A 15980-nucleotide genomic window follows, 5' to 3' on the forward strand; every position below is an offset into this window, starting at 1 on the left:
AGTAAGTGATGTGAAAGACCTCACCTCATCCTGGGACACTGGAGAGCTGCTTCCAGTCTAAGTAGACAAAAGTAACCTTGCTGGACCAGTGATCTGATTCACTGTAAGACAACGTCATGGGCTCTTGTGTGTGAGTGTTCATAGGTTTGCTAAGATCAGGACTAGCAACTTGGTATTTTTAAAAATGGAAGCAGTGATTCCCAGCAAGCTGAATTCTCTGCCCAGTACCATGTTTTCTGCGATCCCACAGAATTGTGGCTTGAATAAAGCTTTGATTATGACCCACACTGGGGTTAGCAGCCCCTGTGTGAAGGATCGGGATATATGAAAGAGTCCCACTGCTTAAGGAAATGTGTCTGGAAAAGCACTGTATGTGGATTTAACTGGCCTGTATTTGTTTTTCTTCCCCGGCCTGGAATTGACGTCTTCCTCACACTTTCACCTCAGTATATATTTAGAACCAAAAACCCTTTAAAAGGCAACGTATTGATTCATTTCCACTGTAGACATCATATCTGTGCCACTCTATTTTAGAATTATATTACACTGTTCTTCTGTAACTGGACCTCGTTGTCGATATTCCTATTACCTTCCGTGCTGGTGTTCTGAAATAAACCAGGTCCCCGGAAGACCTTCTGCTCGAACCAGCTTGTCAGCCCATCTGCCTTTTAGAGTTTCACACTGTCATTAATGAAGGTTGTGTGGTATTTAAGCCATGGTTAACAAATGAGGAAGGGAAAATAGAGAGCTGTAGCCCCCCAGGGTAGCTGGCTTCTTCAGAGCCAGTCTTGGTTTTTGAAAAAGAATTGATTTTTACTTACAAAGAGATAAGGAACAATGTATAGGGCATGTTCTGGTTTAGAAAGAAACAGGTTTTAGAGGATTTTATCCTGCCATTAGTCTAAAGAGCTCAAGACAAGGTACATGGTTTTCCTGTCTTGAAATTTCTCAGCCCAACAACTCTGTGAGGTAGGTTAAAGCCCCAGTCAGCAAATTTCATGAAAATGGGGGGGGGGGGGGGGTCCCAGTTCTCACCTGTCTTTCCACAGTGATTTTTCTGGCTCCTTCAAGGACCCTTCAAACATAATACTGTCTAATATGAGACTGTTTATAACTTTATCAGTCATCATCCGTACTCTGTGAACATCAGCTCATATAAAGTGTAAAATTACTTTCGGCAGGGGCCAGTTAAGTGTGTTACAGGTGACACATTTTCTAGCAAGCTTATACGTTGAAAGAGGTTCAGTCTGAACTAAAGCCTGGTACAATTGGTTTTAGTTTTTAGGATGTAGAAACTCTAGGCTTCACTTCTTAACCAAATCCCAAGTTCCACATAGTTATTATTGCACTATGGATAAACAAGCGAGGACACATGAGAAATTCAAAGGGAAATGTCCCAGCCTTTAGTGCCATGATGGTCCCTATGTTGTCCTTTAGCTTCTGATATCCAGCTCCAGCCACCATTCTCGACCCTTTCTCGCACTGTTGCCTCCTCCTCCCGTCTTTCTTCTTCCACGCCCTGTTTTTTCTCCCAACCTGTCGAGATCTGACAGGAGAGGCATAAGACCCCTGCGTGAGTCAGGAACGGTCTCGAATTCAAGCATGGTGGAGTGCCAAAATGAAAGGCAGGAGCAGTAGTCAAGGCACAGACTCAGTACAGCCAAGTCCAGAAGAAAAGACCAGGGCCACTTGGAGCCAGCCAAAGAGACCAGTACAGTGACAGGAGTGGCAGAGCAGGATGCAGGTCTAGGGCAGAGCAGCGAGGAGACAAGGTGACACCTTGACACCTTCTGGGGATGTTTGCAGCCTCTCATTTATCCGTCGGGGGAGTAGGTTTGCATCATCTTTCCTTGTTCTTCAGAACAGATTCTGTGCGCCACTAACAACCAACAGACCACTGATCTAGCTGCCTTCCAGCCCTTGGCCAGGTTGAAGCAGAGCTTGTGCTGGCGTTGTTCCAGTGAGGATGGCAGACTGCGGGGTGGGTGGGGGCTTGCTCTGGGTGCTGGTGGCATGCTCTGAGAGAGGGCAGGATCACCGGAGAGCCAGAAAGACTGTCTTGGCTTAGACCTGTCATTGCCAGGTGAAGCTTCCTGGTTGAGTTGGTGCACTTGCGTGGCTGGCTGGTCTCCTATTGGTGGATCTGGACAGCCAGCCACTTCCTTTCTGACAGCTGCTGCCTCTTCTTCATCCAAGCTGCTGCTGCTTCTATCATCTGGCTCTGCCTTACTTTCAAAGCTGAGGAATGTCTCCCTGCTGTCGATGGAGAAGTTGAGGGCCGGGTGCAGGAGGTGGGCATCGCTTTTCAAAGCCAAAAAACGTGTCTCCACTGTCAGATGAGGGCAAAGTGAAGAGGCTGGTGTTGCTCTGCAATCCATGGAATGTCCCCTCACTGTCAGCTGAGGTGTCAGAGCTGGGACGTGGGGTGCTGGCCACATCACCCCCATCCTCAAAACTGCTCCTCACTTGCTCTCCTGCTGCCCCTTCTATTTCTAAATCAGACCTCCCCACCATCTTTTCACCCTATCTACTGCTCTGCCTGTCCATCTCCCTCCCCACCGCAATGATCCTGCAGTTTGAGGTATTTAAATCCCCTTGCAACTTTGCTCTATTTTCAGGTTTGGTTTGGTTTTGCATTCCCTAAGTGTGCAGGAAAAATGTCTCTAGTATGTACATGGTCCCAGTCTGCAGATTTAAATGTCTGCAGATTTAAGCAAATCAAGGCCATGTTGACTATTCTCTATATACTGATTTTGAGCTACCAAATGAACTCCTCTGATGCTGGGTAGATTGTCTGAGTTTTTGCTAAAAAAATATGGTATTTTAAGGCTGCCTTCTTGTGTTTGCTTCCTTCAAAGCAAGTTCCAAGAAGTAATGCTTGCTTCTGTGAATGATCAGGATGTGCAAGTTATTACAATAATTCTAGGTATCAAAGCACGTATTACATACATGCAACTTGAACCTAAGTTTCCCCAGCCCTAGTCTAACCATGATCCCATGACTGATGCTTCTCATTCTTGTTCATATTCAGGTCATATTCAGTGATTTGTTTTAGCTAGCTGTGAAAAGATGGCCAGCTAGATGAGTGGATCTTTCTTTGGTTCAAAATCCATCCCAGTGTTGTTGTCCCATGGAGAGTTACTCCACATCTAAACTCTTTGAAATTAGTGGGTTCAGACAGGAACAACTGTTTCAGATTGCAAAAAAAAAGTTTTATTCTCAAGAGTGCTCAGAGTTCATTTCTTTCCATCACTTTGTTAGCCGCTTAACATGGTTCTAAGCAGATTCCCAGAGCTGGATCTTTCCTTCACTCCCACAACTTATTTGTATGCCTTTCTGCTTTCAGATCTCTTCCACAGCGAGTTTCTGTGTGTCGCGGAGTATCACTGTGAACAGTCCCCTTGTGTTGTGTATACAAAAAAACACCTGTAGGCTAGGACAGCAGTAAGTGGAATAACCAGCCTGACTGGAGCAGTGATTTAATGTCTAAACAAATCTGAATACATATTGCAAGAAGCTTTGAGAGCACAGACACCTGTCTGCTGACGTTCGCTTCACCAAAGGCTGGAGTTCTTAAGTTACGTGACAGCAGCAACATGAGAGGAAGGAAGTGGGAGGAGCCTCTGTGATGGCTCCACCCCCTCTGGTATCAGTCTTCAAACTTCTGTGTTAACACTGGTCTGATCGTTGCTATTGATTCTGACAGCTGCTACAGGCACCAAAAAGCCACAAACTTCTTGCCCTCTTTTGGTACCATTGCCTGTTTATTTTCTTGCAGTGAAGAGGAATAGGAAAGCTTTTGTGCTTTGACTGAAGAAGAAGAGTTGTTTTTTATCCCCTGCTTTTCTCTTACCTTTTAAGGCACAGGGTGTCAAACTCGCGGCCCTCCAAATGTTATGGACTACAGTTCCCATCATCCCCTCCCAGCATGATGCTGGCAGGGGATGATGGGAACTGTAGTCCATAACATCTGGAAGGCTGCGAGTTTGACACCTATGTTTTAAGGAGACTCCAAGGGGCTTACAATCGCCTTCCCCTCCCCATAACAAACACCTGAAAGGGCCCGAGAGAGTTCGGAGAGAGCTGTGACTAGGTCAAGGTCACCCAGGAGCAGGAAAGAAACCTGGTTCACCAGATTAGAATCCACCACTCTTAACCAATGCACCTTGCTGGTTGAAAGAGGGTTGGGGGCGGGGGTTGTTAGATTGCTGCAGCAGCTGTCACAGTCACTTAGATGTTTCTTTCTATGTAAACTCTTTTAGGTTGTCTTGGAACAGATTCTCATTTGAAGATGCCCTTTGGTGCTGGGCAATACCAGCTCTTATATTCGACAGGGCTTCCAGAGAAGCAGCAGTAGAATGATTGGTAACAGATGGCTTTTATATCTCATTGTTTCTGGGCTGCCAAGCTGTTAGCTGGGATGACAGTAAAGTGATGGAGCTCCATTAATTATCCCTTCATGATCCCAGCAAACAGCATGGAAGCTCCTGGCTCCCTAGTGCCAAACTTCGTCCTTTTTCCAGCTCTTCCAAAGAAAACCTGATTTTGCCATGGAGATTATTTAAGAACAGCAGAGCTGGGAGAAGCAGCAGCAGTCATGTGGTCAGAGCTGTTCTTCACAAAAATGAATTCCCAGCACCACCACCCCCCCCCCATCCCCACTTCTCTCAGCAGCGAAGCAAAATTAGACCATTGCAGGAAATGTTCTGATAAGTAATTGACGTAATAATGCAGAGTCTAATCCTGTTAAGGAGATTTGGCACCACCCAAGCATATGAGATCAAGGGGATTGTTTTTCTTGTGCGATAAGATGGAGAGAAACTCTTGAACGAAGAAGACGGCGATGAAGGAGACGAGGATGCTGCTCATAAACGATCCCAGAAATAGGATGTGGAACTAGTTTGGGGCTGAATGTTGTATTTGGACTGGGGAAGACCCAGGTTCGAACCTCTGCTCTGCCACATAAGTTTGCTGGGTAACCTTGGGTGAGTCATGCTTTCTCAGCCCAGCCTACCTCACAGGATTGGTGTTATGAGGATAAGGTGAAGTAATGTTGTAAGCTGCTTTAAATCCCCAGTGAGGACAAAGGCAGTGTGTAACTACCTCAGTACTTCAGTAAATTTAAATAAACAGACACTCGGATTAAACTAGTTTGACAAAAGGAAAGTTTTCTGCGTTAGTTAAAAAAGAGCTAGGGGAATAAATGAGTTCCTTTAAAAATTGACAAATTTTAGGGATAAACAGGCATGGTGTTCAAATTCTTCAGCCGTAGCATGACGTTTTCTTTCCAAGTTGTATTCCAGGTGATATAAAACAGGCCATCAAATGCTAGACTGGCATTTGTTTCTTGTGCCAAGCAGGTATTTCAGCCCAAATTCCTGCTACACCCTTCCTGCATCAACCTGCCTTTTAAAAAAAATTAAGGTGTTCCATCTTTGCTTCTATTCATAAAAGCTCACCAGTTTGCAAGCATGTTCAAGATAGTGGCAAAAACTGCCTCAGGGATAGGGAGATTAAACCTCGAATAACATCACAAACATGCATCACAGCAAAGCTTACCACAATAGGCACTTAGTTCATTCTGTGTGGAAATGGCCTGTGTCAAAAGTCTCTTTGGTAAAACTATTTGAGGGAGACCATACTGCAGCCTTCTATTTTTTTCTGGTCACAGACTCCTGGTCCATTCCGAAGGAGCAGGAGGAGTTTGGATTTGTATCCCACCTTTTTCTCCTGTAAAGAGACTCAAGGTGGCTTACAAGCTCCTTTCCCCTTCTCTCCCCACAATAGACACTTTGTGAGGTAGGTGGGGCTGAGAGAGTGTCGAAGAACAGTGACTAGCCCAAGGTCACCCAGCAGGAACATAGGACTTTGGAAACACATCTGGTTCACCAGACAATCCTCTGCCACTCAGGTGGAGGAGTGGGGAATCAAACCCACTTCTCCATATTAGAATCCACCTGCTCTTAACCACTACACCATGCTGGTTTGTGGTATTATGTTGTTCCCAGACAATAACACCAATTAATGCAACTGTATTCTAAACCAAATTATATTTTCAGTTGGTGTGTGTTAAGTGCCATCAAGTCACTATCTTCTGGCAACTGTATGAATTAAGGTAAAGGTGATCCCCTGTGCAACACTGGGTCATTACTGATCCATGGGGTAATGTCACATCACGACATTTACTAGGCAGACTGTGTACAGGTGGTTTACCATTGTCTTTCCCAGTCGTCTACAGTTTATCCCCAGCAAGTTGGGTAGTCATTTCACCAGACTTGAACCAGCTACTTGAACTTGACCTCCGTTGGGATCGAACTCAGATCGTGAATAGAGCAGAGCTTTGACTGCATTACAGCAGTTTACCAGTCTGCACCACGGGGCTCCTATAAATGAATGATCTCCAAAATATCTTATCATTGACAGCATTTCTCACGTAAACTGAATGTCTTGGCTTCCTTTATCAAGTTGCTCCATCTCACGTTGGGTTTTCCTCTTTCCCTAAAGCCTTCAGCTTTTCCTAGCACTATTGTCTTTGTCAGTGAGTCTTGCCTTCTCATGATGTGACCAAAGTGAAGTCATTTTAGCTTTCAGGGAAAGTTCAGGCTTGATTTGATCTAGAACCCACACGTTTATCTTTTTGGCAGTCCGCGGTGTCTGTAAAACTCTCCTCCAACACCACATTTTAAATTCACATTCCAGATTAGAACAGCCTAACAGAGAGTGCACGACAATAATCCAGTCAAGGTTTGTTTATGTGTTATGCACTAGAGTGGCAACAGCTTTATCTCCCAGGAGAGGGTGTAGCTCGCTTGCACATCACCCACAGATGATAGAAAGCACTTCTAGCGCCAATTCCTTCTAGGCGTAGAGGAATTTCCTTGGACTACATACCTGATTCATCAAGCTGAGTGTGGCAGCATCAGCTAAAACAGGCATTACACCTCTCTGCCCTATCCATACTCCCATCTGCTCTGGATTGAGTTTCAGTTTATCCAGTCCATCAAGGACTCCATTGCTCACTCAGGGAATCCTCAGCCGCACCTGAATCAGGTGCCAGATTAGTGCCGTCATTATGTTGATCACATCTCTTACCTCTTCCCAACTCTCTAGGCTCCTGTGCCCGGTGGCAGCTTCAGGTTAAACAGTGTGGGAGAGAAAATTTAAATCTTGCAGAACTTCATAGGACCAGTCTCCTAGAGAGGAACTTCATAGGACCAGTCTCCCGGCACCAACCTCTGATGCCTCTTGATCTACTATGCTGCATTTGCAGTAGAACCCATACGAAGCTGCCATCGATTGAGTGAGCCCCTTGGACTTTCAAAGCTAGTATTGTCTACTCAAAGTGACAGTGGTTTTTCAGGGTCAAAGGCAGAGGTCTCTCCCATCACTTTCTGCTCTATCCTTTTAGCTGGCGATGCCAGGGATTGAACTTGAGACCATTTGCATGCCAAACAGATGTTGTATCACTGAACCACAGCCCCTCTGCAGCCCTCAATCCAGTGCAAAGCAGTCCAGAATGATGTTGTAGCCAGTGGTATTAAAAACTGCTGAGAGATCTGGGAGAGTTCCATTTCCTCCTCCTTTCTCCTAGTAAAAGGTGTGATTCAGGAAAACTGAAGCAGTTTCATCCCAGAAACCAGACTGATAATGATTTAAAATATTCCGCGGTGTTACAGGTCATCAGAAGGGGGGAAAAACAGGTCCCTGCCCTCAAGGAGCTTACAATTACAAATGCTCCGGAACTGGAGCACAGATGAGTTTTATGGCCTGTGATGCCAGCTGCCTCAAGGCTTTCTTTAATTAATTTATACTCTGCTTTTCTCCCCAGTGGTGACTCACTGGCAGCTTATAGTGTCCTTTCCTTCATTTTATCATCACAACAGCCTTGCGAGGTTGGTGAGAGAGTGTGACTGACCCAAGGTCACCCAGCGAGCTTCCATGGCGTGAGCACACGTTTGAACCAGAGTCCTCCAGATATTAGTCCAACATTCTTAACCACAGCACTCTTCTCTTTTATTGACATTAACCAGTGATGAGGATCAGGAAGTGCTGTGTGTATTTTCCTGGTGCAATTGCCTGCCTTTTCTTTGCATTCTTCAGTGGAATGGTGTCCTGGCGACATGGGTGGCTTGCTCACTGTAGTTCCCACACTCACAGGCTGGCCCGCTTGACGTTTGTTTCCAAATGATAGCTGATGTATTTCTAGCAATCAGTCTGGCTAATGCAAGGGACTGTCTCAAATGGGTTTTCACAGTTCTGGCAGCTCATGTCCTTGAGATGATGGAAGAGCATCATGTGCCTTTGGCCAGTAATTATCGGTGGCGGCATATCTCTGGAACATCGCAAAAGCTTTTAAGCTTGTCAGCTGTAGCTCCGGTGCCATTTCTTTCCCCCTCTTGTTTTGCAGGCCTCAGTTTTTAAATGATGGCTTATTCTTGAAGTTGAATCGAAAGCATGGCACAGTGGAAACACAGATCTTCTCACGAGCCTCGTTCTGGTTTGGGGAGAAGGCAGTCATGTGCTAGTTTTGGTGAGGGTAGTTTCAAGAGAGATCTTTTCGATGTGCTTGGTTTAGTGGGAACTGGTGATCTTTAGAGGATCATGGAACTGCCTCGGTCTTGTTTTTACTTATTTATCCTCTGCTTTTCTCCTTAGTGGGGGCCCAAGGCAGCTTACGTTATCATTCTCTCTTCTATCATATTCCTCACAATGACCCTGTGAGATAGGTTAGGCTGAGAGTGTGTGACTGACCCACAAACACCCAGAGAGCTTCTACGGTAGAATGGGGGAATTCATACTTAAAACCTCTCAGATGCTAGCCCAGTACTCGGACTGCTACACTTACAGGATGAATAGAGGTGTACTCTCGTGCCAATCCTGTAAAGTAAATAATCTCACAGTCTCAGGTTGACCTGTATATCCGTTATGATGTTCTCTTATGTAACCAGACACTCCTTGCGATACTACGGTTGCTAGCTCCAGGTTAGGAAATCCCTGGAGATTTTGGGAATGGAGCCTAATGAGGGTTTGGAAGGGGAGGGACTTCAGTGAGGTATAATGCCATAGAGTCCACCTTCCAAAAGGACTATTTTCTCTAGGTGACGTGATCTGCTGGAGACCAGTTGGAACAGCAGGAGATCTCCAGCTGCCATCTGGAGATTGGCATCCCTAGCTGTGCCCCAGCTGGTGTGTCCTTTCATGCAGATAGAAATAAGCAGCTCCATCTGGAACCAGTAGCCATTGGCACCAATTAGTTGTGTGACATTCAGATTTCAATAGACTATATTTCAGGTCAAGAAAAGTTGGTAAATGGGAGTTTGGGAGAGGCTTTTCTTGATTTCAGGTCCCAATTCTGTCATGGATGGCTTGATCAAGAAAGTGCACCTTTCTTGTGAGGAAAAAAATAAAAGCATTGGGAGCTTCTTAACCTAGACCACAGAGAAGACACTGAGTAGGTTTCTAGCGCTGTAAACGATGGCAACAAATAGATAGAAAGATGTTTGAGTCTCCCTTATAATGCCAGAATTTGAGGGTCACCGCATTGCTATAGGGTCAAAACAAAGAAAGTATTTATATCATGCTAGTTACCTTGCAGGGGTGTCAAACTCGCGGCCCTCCAGATGTTCATGAACTACAATCCCATCAGTCCCTCCTAACGTGAGCATTGGCTATACTGGCAAGGACTGATGGGAATTGTAGTTCATTAACATCTGGATGGCCACGAGTTTGACACCTGTGTTTTATGGGGTCAAAGAGCAGAGGCATAGCTCCGAGGGAGCCGGGGGACACACACCGGGTGCACACCCCTGTGGGGGTGTGGCGAGGGCATTCCGGGGGCGTTCTGGAGTGGGGGCGTTCCGGGGCCGGGACGGGGGTGGAGGACTCACCGTGCACCAGACTCTTTCCCCCCTTGCAACGCCTCTGTCCAAGAGTACTAGATGTGCTAAAGTGTACAATACTCTCTTAGAAGTCCAGATTCAAGGAGGAAAAGCCTTACTGACAATTCTTAGCTTTGACAACTAGATGGAACTTGGGTGTTGTGAGTTTTCCGGGTTCCAATAGCATTTTCTCCTGTTGTTTCACATGCCTCTGTGGCTGGCATATTCAGCCACAGGTGCAGGCGGAAGGTCAGGAGAAAATGCTACTGGAACACGGCCATGCAACCTGGAAAACCCACAACACCCTAATAATTCCAGTCGCGAAAGCCTTCGACAGTACATAGATGGAGCTTCCTTGTATGGAAGCAGCATACCTCTGAAGATCACCTGCTGGCAACAACTAGGGAAGTGTTTTCTTTAGTCTCCTGATTGCAAGCCTCTGGAGGCTTTTAGCAGTTGGAATGAGAACACTAGGCTCCTGAGAATGGGATCCAACATAGACTTTTGCTCTCAATTTGCTTCCCAGGAATGCGACGGTATTATAGAATGGAGGCAAAGTAGATTCTCTTTGAACCCTGTGCAGCCTGCAGTCTTGGCTGAATTCTCACCTGGTGCCCATCTCCACCTCCCCACAGGTTGAATCACCATTGAGCCCATGCCTCCAGCCCCAAGCAGCAGGTAGCATCCGACACTCTGCCGTGAAGTGGGAACTTGCAAAATGTAAAGCCCGGGAGCAGCTCGGCTGTCTTGAAGCTGGCATTAAGCGCACTCACACCCACGTAAGTCTTGGCAAGGCTGTTGGTTCATTGTGTTCATTTTTCGGTGGGTGCCTTCCTTTATCTCTGTGTGGTTTTCATAGCAGAGTTGGCTGCACACAAACAAACCCAGACTTGCCTGTTTATTAGCATTTTAAAATTGTGCTTGGCTCATTGCCTGCTTCTTGTTACTGTATGTAACTCTTGCATGTAACTCTTTCACTAGTGTGGTTAATACCTGTTGGGAGGATACTTAATGGTGAGGTGTTTATAGTAGTGGTTAGAAGCAATTATAACTGCTGTAAGGCACAAGACACTTCAAATACCTGTAATAAGAAAAGAGTGTCCTATATGTCACCAGATGTCACTAGAGATCAAAACCATTGCTGTTGTCATATGTATAATAGACAATTTGTTTGTTTTCATTGACTTTGCTTACTTTGCTGTCCTCCACCTTTCTTCTTGAGACCCACTGGGAATGACAAAATTATACATTAGTGTATCTCTCTCACACACCCAGCTCCATTTACCCTACTAAGTCTCAGGTGATTATTATTGTGATAATAATAGGGTTCCTCCCTTTCTACTTCCTTTAATTGTTAACAGTTTGGGGGGGCTTGTATGTTGGTAATTCTTTAAAACACTGAGAAGTTGGAATGTTTATGAACGTTCCATAATTATCAGTTGCACCAATGGCTAAGAACAGTTCATTTCAATCAATGATGTCACTGACAATACCTATAGGCGCTGCAGTCATTAACCTGCATTTGCCTCAGTTTTTATTCCCTTTTGTCCAGTGTGTATTTGGGGGCAAAGCCACTATTTTTTTTCTTCAAGTCTCTGTGTTCTACCCTTTGATCTGATACCATATCAACTGGGGTACACAATTATATTGTGTCCTAAGAGTTAATTCACATCTGGACTTTGACTGCAGAAAAAGAAATAGCTGTATGTTCCTTAACTTTGGTAGGGACTGTTATTGTTTTTACATATTTGAAATTTCAAACATGTGAAAATAATGACAGTACGAACCAGGTTCAAGATGGAGATTTTGTTTTTATAGTCCGATTCAAATGTTCCTTGGGGACCCTTTGTTCTGTAGTTTCTGTACAGTGTTGTGTAGTGGTTAGAGTGTGGAACATAATGTTGGGTATAAAGTCTTTCTGCAATTTTAATTGGGGTCAAGCAAGAAAACATCGCTAAATGTTATAATTGCATAGGGCCAGAATTGCACAGGGTCAGAGAGAGACTTGAATATTATTGATATTAACTTTATCTTCAGACTGGCTTCTAAGGCAGACTAAAAAATGTTGGAAAGATCTGAGCATAAACCCTTCCATCCTGGGGAGGTGCGGTGGGGGGTGGAGAAAGAGAGCAAACAGCCAGCACCCTTCCTGTTCACCACAAGAATTTTGGACCAGACTGGGGCAGGCTGATCAATACCAGCTAATGTGCTGGACTATCTTTCACTGCAGAAATATGCACTTAATTCAGCAATTTGTTTTGTTGTTGGCCAGGATTGCATTTTAGGCTACCGGGGCCTAAAGCAAATCCAGTACATAGGAGTTGTGTGAATCTGTTGGGCAGACAATACTCTCTGTGTGTGTGTTACAAGCAAAAGAGAAATTTAACTACAACTGTCTGCATAGATTACTTGCTGTTTTCTACAAGGGTTCTGTAGGAATTTTGCCATAGAGATAGTTAGAGCTATTTATACCCCTTGGGATCTTTTCCTCCCAAGAGAAGGTGGTGGTGTTATTACTATCATTCCATAGTGTCAGCATCATGACAGAATATGTCCTATCTTGTACCTTCTCTGATGTCACCTCCATTTCTGAGAAAATGTGGGACATTTTCTATTGACTATAATGACCATGTAAATATTTACATGAGAAGGCAAACCTGCAGGATCAGTACCATTCAAGTAAACATCAGCATCTTTTGCTGGGCCCAGAAGGTACTAGGCAACCAGTGGAACTGTGCTAACAATGGAGTAATATGGTCAGGATTTCTTCTCATCATCTACCTTCTTTTGGGGAGGACAAGCAAGATGACCCTTCTCTTAAGAAATACTACTTAAAAGAGCCAACATGGTACAACGTTAAGAGCGGCAGACTCTAATCTGGGTTCAATTCCACACTCCTCCACATGAGTGAAGAACTCTAATCTGATTATTTCCCACTCTTCTACATGAAGCCTACTGGGTGACCGTGGGCCAGTCTCAACTGTCTCAGAACTCTCTCAGCCCCACCTACCTCATAAGATATCTGTTGTTGGGAGGGGAAGAGACAGGGTTTGTAGGCCACTTTGAGACTCCTTGCATTTGAGAAAAGTGGGGTATATATCCAAACTCTCCTTCTTCTTATTCTTCTGCTGTTCTTGACAGGTGTGTGAATTGCACAGCCAGCTTTGTGAATACATGTGGATCCTCCATGTTTTCTTTTTTTGCCAGAACACTTACACATAAGTGTAATCCACTGGTAAGGATGGCTCCACAGCTAGCGATGGGAGTTGACATCCCTACAGATAGCAGATTATTGGGCTAGAAAGTTTCAGAGGACAAGCTGGGGTCTCCTGAGGAAGTGTGCATTCCTTGAAATGTCTGTTTAGATATTGTATGGATCTTCTGTGGGAAAGTTTAATTGCCTTCTTCTGCAAATTAGTGCTCCACCTCTATGGCCCCTTCCGCACATGCAGAATGATGCACTTTCATTCCACTTTCACAATTGTTTGCAAGTGGATTTTGCTACTTTGCACAGTAAAATCCAGCTGCAAAATGCATTGAAAGTGAATTGAAAGTGCATTATTCGGGATGTGCAGAAGGGACCTATGTTTTGCCAGAATGGACATGATGCTTGAACTGGAGCCTCTTGGTCTGAGACTGGGGATGTAGTCTAGTAGTTGGGACTTCAGGCTCCAGAAGCTTTCTTTTAACAACAGTAGAGTGATGTAACATTGTGTCCTGTGATTGGCAGGTAATGTGTAGCCTCATGATTGGCCAGGCCTAATGTATAAAATAGGAGTCTGTTTTTGTCTTGTCTGGAGAAAAATATCTTCCTGTTGTTGTACTGCAATTTTCAGTATAAGTTTCCAGCTCTGCCCAGGGAGGTCATTGGCGCTATCCAGACCTAGACTCTGGTGTAGCACCTTGATTTCCATCGGTGTATGCCAGGCAGCTTTTCAGGCAGCTTTTCCTAAAATATCCCGGGGGGTGGGGGAGGGAGGGAGGCAAACACTCCTTTAGAGAAGTCACAAAACCACTTATTCAAGCTCCGAGGAAACACCCTGTAGGAACCGTGGTATTATGCATTTCCTGATAATAGGGCATTCTTTCAGTCTGTTGAACTCCAGTCAAGCTGGGAAACATATCCTTTAGACACACTGGAGAAGTGTACAGAGCAGTGGTGGGATTCAAATAATTTAACAACCGGTTCTGCTGAAGTGGTGCGAACCTGCTGAATCCCACCACTGGCTGAACAATTAGTATTTAGTAGGTGGGGCTCTAGCTCTGACTCCCTTTCGTGGACTATTATACAAAAGATAACATATAGAAACCCCCCCCCCCCCCAGGTAAATGTAATACTATGGAGCCATTGCCCTATTGTGCCCTCCGCCCTTGGCAACAAGGATCTTGCACATGCTATTTTGACAGAGCAAAACATCAGTAATAAATGGTGAGAGTGAGGAAAAAAGAGCTACTAACTGAATAGCTAAATACCAGAGATCTCTGTTTCGGAAAAGGCTACAGCTGTGCCCTTTAATTTGATAATTGCTTCAGAAATAGCATGTTGAATGCAGCCAAACAGAATGTCCAAGAGAGATCCAACTGGTCAAACATTTATAGTGAATTGATTCTCCTTTTGGTCCACCATACAGTTTCCATTTCCTTCTCCTTTGCGGCTTGCGCTCAAGTCTTTGACCTAATTTTTCCATTCTGGCATTGAAGCTGATTTGCTGTGGCAATTTGCATTCAAGTGTACACATGACATCACCATGACTGAACACAGGAAGCTTCCTCATGCTGAATCGGACTGTCACTCTTTCATTGTCACTGTTGCCTACTTTGGCTGGCAGCAGCATGGCTTCAGCAAATGCCAAGAGATTATGATGGCAGTGCTGGGGAGGGTGGAGTTTGGGGAGATTGTGATGCCACTTCTGGGTGACACTCAAGGAATTTCCCCTATTATCTGTGGTAAAGGCCATAGATCAGAACCACAGTGCTGAGGGAACAAGGGACTTGCTGCCACCCCCACCCTCCATTCTTTTTTCCCAAGCAAAAATGGCCACAGGTGCTTTTCGCCTATAATGTGGGGCTGCACATTCATTCTTATTTAAGAACCCCTCCCCCCACAAAAAATTAGGATAGTTGATTAAATGATCCTAGGAACAAGTAGTTTGTGCATAACTGTCATATAGAACAAGTTCCCAGTTTTAAATATCCAAGTATCCTATATAACCAACATTTGTCTTGGCAGGAGCATAAATTCACATTTATTGCTGCTAGGGTTTTTTTTGTGTGAATTTTTCCAGGGAAGAATCTTGTGGCTCCTGTAGCCAAGATTTTTGTCTATTAAGCCCAAATAACATGTTGAACAGTCTATTAAGCCCAAATAACATAGTGGTGCCAAGAAGGCTTACGCCCAGTAGACACTAGCATCATTTCTAACAAGACCCTTGTGTCTGCCTAGCAGACTGCAAAGATGAGAGGGGAAATAGGCCTCCCTTCAGTGCAAGCCAGTGAGAATGATGCATTATGTTTCTTTTTCCCAGTTTAAGATTACAGAAACAGATAACTGTTCACCAAAACAATGCTTTGTGCAGTACATATCCTCTGACAGCAGATCAAAACTGTAAGAAATGCTGCTGTCTGAGCTAGATCTGCTGCTTTAGTCACCATTTGGGTAATAATAATTCCCCCTATATTAGAGATTAATGCTGTAAATTACATTAGCGTATTCGATTAGGATTTATGTTTTTAATTGTAACTTATCTTATGTTGGAAATTGCCCTGTGTCCATAAAAGAAAGGCCAGCCCACAAGTAGAATAAATTAATAAAACATTAATTTTATTACATTTGCAGGCCCAGGGCAGCTTCCATCATAAGATAAATACAATACAATTATGCATAACATCTATCAGTCTAATCTCTATAAAATATATCTAGGTGCACAGTTAGAACTCTCATAAGTTAATATCAATATCTATTACCGATTGTTGTGCTGAAAGCGGCCAGGTTATAAATTGCACAAACTAAACTTAAGGTTGAATGTAAGTTCAGATCTATGCATTAGATGTACTTTCATTAGTCCTGTTTAACAATCAGCATGGTCGATTCCCCACTTCAAA

General features: G+C 44.3%; 1 protein-coding gene and 1 long non-coding RNA gene across 2 annotated transcripts in view; one reads left to right on the top strand and one right to left on the bottom strand.

Annotated features, from left to right (window-relative positions):
• LOC125436125 overlaps positions 1-15980 on the bottom strand; it is a 513530-nt gene that overhangs the window by 312453 nt on the left and 185097 nt on the right. The gene's annotated exons all lie outside the window — the stretch shown is intronic.
• FRMPD1 (FERM and PDZ domain containing 1) overlaps positions 1-15980 on the top strand; it is a 90456-nt gene that overhangs the window by 17515 nt on the left and 56961 nt on the right. The window contains exon 2 of the mRNA XM_048502755.1: positions 10514-10657. The gene's annotated coding sequence lies outside the window, so the exon portion shown is untranslated. The remainder of the gene's footprint in view (positions 1-10513; positions 10658-15980) is intronic.

This window comes from Sphaerodactylus townsendi, linkage group LG07, assembly GCF_021028975.2.
Source record: "Sphaerodactylus townsendi isolate TG3544 linkage group LG07, MPM_Stown_v2.3, whole genome shotgun sequence".
Taxonomy (NCBI): Eukaryota; Metazoa; Chordata; class Lepidosauria; order Squamata; family Sphaerodactylidae; genus Sphaerodactylus; species Sphaerodactylus townsendi.